General features: G+C 48.2%; 1 non-coding gene across 1 annotated transcript; it reads right to left on the bottom strand.

The window, feature by feature from the left end:
• Window positions 1-7,648: 7,648 nt before the first annotated feature.
• Window positions 7,649-7,720, bottom strand: TRNAA-AGC (transfer RNA alanine (anticodon AGC)). Its single transcript has one exon. It is a non-coding gene; the product is annotated as a tRNA-Ala (tRNA).
• Window positions 7,721-7,962: the final 242 nt, after the last annotated feature.

Below are 7,962 nucleotides of genomic sequence, written 5' to 3' on the forward strand. Positions count from 1 at the left end.
TCTGCGTCTCCCTCTACACTACCCCACAACATCACCCCACACCTCTTGAACCCCACTTCCTGCTGCATCTCCCGTCACCCATCTACCTCCTTATTGCCACGATGGCTGTTGTTCCAGCTGGAGAGCCGCGTCGTCTGTAAAAAGCAGCCGGTGCAGCTCTGCAGAGAGATGGCCAGGCCCAAATGCCTGGCTCTGAGGGGGTCCTTCCTCTGCACCAGCCATTGTGGGAGGGAGTGTGGCACAGGCAATCTCCAGGGACACCCTAGGGCCTCCCACAGCGCTTGGCTCCAAGGAAGGACCTCTCAGAGCCAGGCATTTGGGTCTGGCTGAGCCAGCTGGATTTTTGGCCTGATGCCGCTCTTTGGAGAGATCCACCCCGTCTGCCCTCTGAATCATCTTGAGAAGATCCTCAGGGCGAGCCGGAGGGTGGGTAGCTGCTCCGTGGAGCCCCGCTGGGTGCTCTTCCCCAAACTGCCTCCCTTGTAGTGATCTGCAAAGTGCACAATTGGCCTCACTGTCTATGTTGATAACTTGTCTATATATCTGATCCAATTTTCCCTTCCTCTGCCGTCCCCCACAAAATGTCCATCAGCTTGTCCTCCTAGGCTTTACTGTCACAAAGTGATGGTAAGGCCTGGACCTCACTTGAACTGCACATTTGACCAAATCAGACAAGATTACAGCTCCAAAGAGGAGGCCCCATTGTGCGTGTGTGTCTGCTTGTGTCCTCACCTCATCCCTCTGATCTTTGATAAAGATCATCAAAGGACGGCCAGTCCATGTCCTGTATTGCTGCAGCTGTGGTGATAATTCACTGGCTTGCGAGCCAGAACTTCTGAAGAAATCAAACTGGTGTTTCAAAAGCAGAATGGAGTCATTGTCTGGAGCAGCTTTCTTCATTGGCTATGCTGACTGCAGATAATGGGTCTTGTAGTCCAACACCTCTGGGGGCACCAGGTTGGGGAACATTGGTCTGCACCATTTCCCTATCTGCACAGAAAGCAAATACCTATGAACCAGGTATTCCAACATAGCTCAAATTTGCTCAGCTTGATTTGTCTAAAGAATGTATTGGAGGTAGCTAAAGAAATGGGAGTTCTTCTAGTAGTCTGATAATCTGGGTCTAGTCCAGCTATTATTATTATTATTATTTATTTATATAGCACCATCAATGTACATGGTGCTGTACAGAGTAAAACAGTAAATAGCAAGACTCTGCCGCATAGGCTTACAATCTAATAAAATCATAGTAAAACAATAAGGAGGGGAAGAGAATGCAAACAGACACAGGGTAGGGTAAGCAGGCACAGGGTAGGGTAAAACTAACAGTATAAAGTCTGCACAACATCAAGTTTTAAAAGCTTTAGGAAAAAGAAAAGTTTTTAGTTGAGCTTTAAAAGCTGCGATTGAAGTTGTAGTTCTCAAATGTTCTGGAAGAGCGTTCCAGGCGTAAGGGGCAGCAGAAGAAAATGGACGGAGCCGAGCAAGGGAAGTAGAGGCCCTTGGGCAGGCGAGAAACATGGCATCAGAGGAGCGAAGAGCACGAGCACAATCAGCTCAACTCTGATTGATGTTGCAGTTGAGCCTTCTCCCACAACCACCACTTTTGGGGGGGGGTGTCTTTTCTCAGCAGACTCACGTAATGGTAGGTGATGCTCTGTTCCTTTGGAAATGAATCTTAAATCTGATGGTGAACAAGGATTATTTTGTAGGCTGAGTTGGCAGAGAAGCTTGAATCTAGCCCCTGGTGTCCATGTGTCTGCCCCCCAAAAGGGCCATCCCTCTTTCCCTTTCCCCAAGTCCTTCTGAACTCTCAGGTGGTGAATGGCTCTCTAGACCAGCCCTCCCCAATGGCCATGGTGGTTCATTATGATGGGAGTTGCAGTCCAGCATATCGGGAGGGCACCAGATAGGAGAAGTCTGCTCCAAAGGGGATCAAAACACAGTGGCAGAGCCCCTGCTTTGCATGCAGAAGGCCCCAAATTCAGTTCCCCCCCCCCCACACACACCCTCCAATTAAAAGGAACAGAGAGCAGGGGATGTGAATGGCTCCTGCCCAAGAGAATCATCAGAGAAACATTTTATAGCCCACTCATTACCCGGCACTCATGGATTTTTGCCAGTCCTTTTCATGACACCATTCATCTTCTGCACACCTCCTGCTCCTTCTGGTCATTTCCCTGTTTAAAAAAATGCAGAAAATCCATCCCCCCCCCCTACAGCGAAATGTGCAGGACTAGCAGTGTGCTAAAAATGCCCACTGAATGGGCCACGAGGTAAAGCAACAGGAGGGAAACACGATGACCACCACCACCACCCCTCCCCATCTAAAGAAGCTCTAAGATCCTGGGATAAGGCAGCTTCCTATGAGTTTAGACATGGGCAGTTGAGGCCGGTGGCTCTGATTTCAGTGGGGTTGTGAATCCATCCTGGGTTTCAGTCCAAACCAGCCAGAACTCTAAAGGAGCTATCCAAGGGGGTGAACCTAGGTTGGGGATGAGGTTCAGCACCTTGGACAGCTCCTTTGGAGTTCTGGCTGGTTCAGGAAGAAGGAAGGAAACTGCCAGAGTGCTTCTATGCACAATCATTTCTGCTGGCTTGTTTTCCATCAGGTGTTTGGGATCAAGGAATTAGAAACAAAGACCTGCAAAAGGAAGAACAAAGTGGCTCTTGGCAAGAAACTTGTGCATCTGGAACTTGCGAGGGGATGTGTTGTAAACTCTGCAGTCGGTGATAAATGTACTAAGGCCCGAGCGGCAGGATGTGCAGGACGCCTGGCTGCACCATTGGACCCCTCATTGCTCACGCACTGTTTATTGACAACGAAGGTCATTTTTCTTCCAAGGACTTCATTACCAGACTTGTGTATTCATACATTGCCAGGTGTGAGGAGGAATCGGGACATGTCAAGCTGGGGGGACAGATGAGGGGGCGGGTACAGCAGAGCAGAGCGCTTGAGGTGCCCTCACATGGACTCCAAATCCGCTTAGTAGCATCCACTGGCTTTTGGTCTGGTGGTTCGTGTCTTGGGCTTAGACTGAGAGGAGATCCAAGTTCAACTCCCCGGTCGGCCACCAAAGGAAGAATCATAGCTTAGTGGGAGAGAGTGCTTTGCACACAGAGGGTCCCAGGTTCACTCGGTTCAAAGGACCATCCAAGGAAAAACCTTCTGCCTGAGCTGCCTCTCAGAGTAGACAATTCTGAGCTAGATGGACAAATTGCATGACCTGGTATCATTTTATTTATGTATTAATAATATTTCTATACCTCTTGATATAACAAGATCTCGGAGCAATTCTACGCATGTTTAGATTGGGGGGTGGGGGTGGAGTCCTACAACTCCCTGCATGCATGGCTGGCTGGGGCATGCTGAAGTTGTAGGATTTCCTTTTCGTCTAAACATGCATAGAAGAATTGCTCCCTAAGGGTTTACATGGCAAAGAGGCAGCTTTCTAAGTACTAGGTTGGGCCAACTGCTTTCTCTCAGCCTAACCACCCTACAGCAATGATACTGTGGGAATAAGAGCTTTTGTACATGAGGAATTTATTGTGCACTTGTGATTCCTTATTCACTGTTGTTCACATGTTCTTTAGACTACGTGGTGGTCCTCCAGTTTTGCTTCTGTTTTTTAAGAGCACTTTCCTGGATTTTGTTGGAGCTGTGAAAATGGAGTATTATTTCTGAAAGCAGAAGAATAGGTAGTTTCCTAATTGTGTAATAGCAATATTTAATGTTTACTATTTTTAATTCTTGTAAACCGCCCAGAGAGCTTTGGCTGGGGGGCGGTATATAAATGTAATAAATAAATAAAAATAAATAAATAAATAAATATCCCACTATAGCATAGCACCACCTATTGGTTACATAGCAGAAAATTGAGATCTGAGCTCTTTGTGGTAAGCTCAGGTCTCAGTTCTGTGATGGAACTGAAAAAAGATACAGCAATTAACAGCCTCTTGTAGGAAAGGTCTAAAACAGGATGGAAGCTCCCTGGAGGTGGGATAAAAATGCAAATAATCCATAGATAGCTCACTTATACCCTGCTGTTCCTCCAAGGGCTGTAGACTGTCTGATATGTGGTTCCTAAGTAGCAGTAGGCCTGCATCATGTGCCTTTATTAAACCATTTCCTGAACTCAGAATATACTGAAGCTACCTGTGAGAGAGGAAGGGGCTGCACTTTTGACAAGCTTTCCCGGTTCTTTGTGGCCGCTTGGAGGCATGAGAATGGAACTGTGGTATCTCTCTGTGCATTTGTGCTTGCCATCAGTTGTGTGTGTGTGTGTGTGTCTACTACTACACACACACACACATATATCTATCTATATCTATATCTATATCTATATCTATATATATCTCCATTGTGACTTCTGTGTTGTATTTTCTACAGTCTGTCTAGTTTGAATGTGTGTTGCAGCACACATCTCTCTCAAAACTCGTGCACAAGCAGCACACATATTTTCTTGATTAATAAAGGTTTATTATTCCATCATGAGGCATGCAATGGGTGATGCTGCTGGCTCTGGCCATGTTGGGAGAGGGAAAGGGAGAGGAGAGAGAGGTGTTTCTTCTAGTCTCCCCTCCCAAAAGTAGGTGCACCCTTTTTTTCTCCTGCTTATTCTGTTGCCGCTGCTGCTACTGGTGGTGGTCCTTCTGAGAAAAAGTAAAAAAACCACACACACCCCCGAAACACCTGGAGCCAAGTGCGGCGTGCCGGGACAGGTGGGAGGGGGCGGCTGAGCAAGCTGACTGGCTTCTGGGCTGCCTCCATGGGCCCATGGAGCAGCACAGTTAAAGATAAAGGGTAAAACAACAGCAATTTGAGCAAGGAGATGACTCCCACCTCCACGACTGCTTTCTCCACCCTCCATGACTGTGGGGAGCAGGAGGGAAAAAAACAGGTGGGGGAGAGGAACGAGGCACATGGGGCAGCAACGGCCCCTCCTCCTGAATGGTTTGAGGGGGATTTCTTTTAATTCCTAAAAATCAAGGGATGAAGAGATCTGCTTTAAACTTGGCATGGCTAAAGCCCTCCTTAAGAGCTACCAGAGTGCCAAGTTTCATCTCTTTAGCTTTAAAAATGATGGAGATGTACAGTATGCATTTTTGTTGATTCCCATTGCCACTAATAGTTTGGTTCTCCAAAAATGGAGCGGTTTTCCAACTAGTAATCTGGCAGTGCAGAGAGACGGGGGGCCCTCCAGAAATTGGAGCACAGAACGCACTCAGCGGGGCAGAGAGAACCCACTCTGCACACCCCTAGTTTTAACATAATTAGCTCTATCTAGGTTCACATAGGAAGATGCCTTATGAGTCAGACCCTGGTTCATCTAGCCTTTATTGTCAATACTGACTGGCAGTGGCTTTCCAGGTTTTCAGGCAGGAAAATTTCCTGCCCTGCCTGGATATGCTGGAAATTGAGCCTGGGAGTGCCTGCATGCAAAGCAGATGCTCTACCCCTGAGCTACGATCTCCTCCGTGGTAAAAGGGGGGATGGGACTCTGAAGTCTTGATCATCATGCCCCAGCTGTTGGGATCCTTGTACAAGGAAAGGATAGCAACAACAAAGAATCTTTTGCAGACTTACACAACTACCCCTCTAGAAAAAGGAGAGGACAACACTTCACCTTCAGCGTCACAACTGAAGCATGCTTGCAATTCCGCCATTCATTATTTGATACACTACGGAGAAATAGGAAATCTACATCCCAGTGGGAATCCCATAGGAATAGTCTGCCAGGGGATGGGAGCTGGACTCCCTTCCACTCCTCCTGACACTCCTGATGAATGTCCAGGAGAGGCCTTGACCTCTTCTGGGTGCCAGCAAGAAATTCCTGGCTGCCATCTCTCCAGATGGGACTCATCTCTGTGTTTATGCAACCCAAGGAGTCAGTAGAATGAGGCGCTTTTCATTTTGCCCTTTTTTGAGAATCGGGAGTTTAATTCCCACCAAACAATGTTCTTTTCCAACAAGCTTAAAATAAGCCCTTTAGGCTGTGGCATCCTGTGAGCTACTAGCATTGTGCAAATATGGACTTGTGCAGAGAGAGTTATGACACAATGGCAAGGCTATTTACTGTTTATGGGGTGGTGGGGAGGAGAAGGCCACGAAATGTTGCGAGGGGCGGCAGGAAAGCCTCAGATCTTCATGCCCCCATAAGGCCGTTCTTTAAACAGCAAGAGCTTTGTTCCAGTGGACACTGCCATGTGATGAAATGCACTTGGATTTACTGTATGGGAATGTGTACATCAAACACAGGGCAAGGGATACAGTTTCACAGAACTGAATTCAAAGTATTCCTATGGTGAAAGGAAAGAGCATGTGCTGCATCTGCTTCACAGCCAGGGAAATGAGGTACATTTACATGTGCACACATGCCCACAGAAGTGTCTAGTTTAGACTACGACATCCTGTGATAACGAATTACTCGATTTGACAGTAATCTTTAATGGCTGGACATCTAGGGGTATCTGACTGCACTGGTCAGAGCTGAAAGGGAGGTTGGGGGGGGGGAAGAGCGACTGGAAAAGAGTTCACATGAAGAGGACAGGTAAGGGAGCTCTCAGTGAAATCCACAAGCTTCACACTTAGGACTAGCATGAAGGATGAGCACCCGCCATGCTGACTGGGGCATGCTGGGAGTTGTAGGACCTTTTTCTGTCTAAACATGCATAGGGTTGGACCCTTCATTGGGAACTCACTGATGAGGAGAGGTTGCTTGCCCTTCTTGCCCTGGGGGCTCTGTACACATGGGGGGAGCCCCATAGTGGATCTGCGCCCTGTCGGTTAGACAACACAGGCACAGGTTCACGGCCACTGCAGGGCTTTCCCGTGATGCTGTGATGTGAAAAAGTTGGGGATTTACTCCAACTTTTTCAAAGGGAGCAAAGTCAACACAACACTTCTGCTGTGTAACATTGCTCCATGGCCAAACTGTGGGCGAAGCTTGGTGGAAGGTGACCAGCGATTGGTCGCCCTCCACCAGGAAGAGGGCAGGGGTGGCTCAGTGACCCGGATGGCTGCCCAGAAACCCCGCACTTCCTCTTCGGCGTCGGGGTTTCCCGATGCCACCCCAGGAGAGGGAAAGTGCGGGGTTGAAGAGGGAAGTGGCGTCAACCCAGCGCCGTGAAGGCAGATCCCTGGTCTCCTTCAAAATTCACCACAGCTCAGAGTAACTGTTGCCTCTTCACATGACTGCGGAGGAATGTTCAGTACCTGAGTAGACTGAGCGCCTGCCCCAGTAGAACAGAACGACCACAGCCCTGGTACTGCGGCAGGCATCAGACCTTGTTGTGTGAGTGCAAGGAATGTTTCTAGACGAGAAGTGCTACATAGCAGCGTGTGCAAGGAGGGGCTCCAGAAATGGTTCAACAGCCACCCGTCATGTCCCTGGCTGTGGCCCTTTTCCACACGGGTGACCTTGCAGCCTAGGCTTTCGCAGCATCCCATGGACTTTGCTGGCCATTGGCATGCTGATTACCAAGCCCCTAATCTTCTTTGTTTAACCAAATGGATTTACCAAAGTTTTAGGAACATAGGAAACTGCCTTATATTGAGTGGGACCAATGGTCCATCTAGCCCAGTATTGTCAACACTGACTGGCAGCAGCTCTCCAGGGTTCCTGTCAGGAAAATTTCCAGCCCTACCTGGAGATGCTGGGGATCGAACCTGGGACCTTCTGCATGCTAAGCAGATGCTCTACCACTGAACTACAATCCCTCCCTCTCCCTTGGGAGGTGTTTGAGACTGCTACATGTGTGCATGACTAAAAACTGGAGAAAGGATCAGTGAGTGGGTGGGTGGGTGCATTCAGGGAAATCATCATCTTCCTTTTCACTCTGAGGCAATTGTCTTAAAATTACAACCACCACTTTATATTACGGACCCCATGCAGCATCTTTAACATTGCCATTTCCAGGATTTGCCACTATTGATCGATTCAACACACTTAGCTGTTGCCG

This window comes from Elgaria multicarinata, chromosome 3 (assembly GCF_023053635.1).
Source record: "Elgaria multicarinata webbii isolate HBS135686 ecotype San Diego chromosome 3, rElgMul1.1.pri, whole genome shotgun sequence".
Classification (NCBI taxonomy): Eukaryota; Metazoa; Chordata; class Lepidosauria; order Squamata; family Anguidae; genus Elgaria; species Elgaria multicarinata.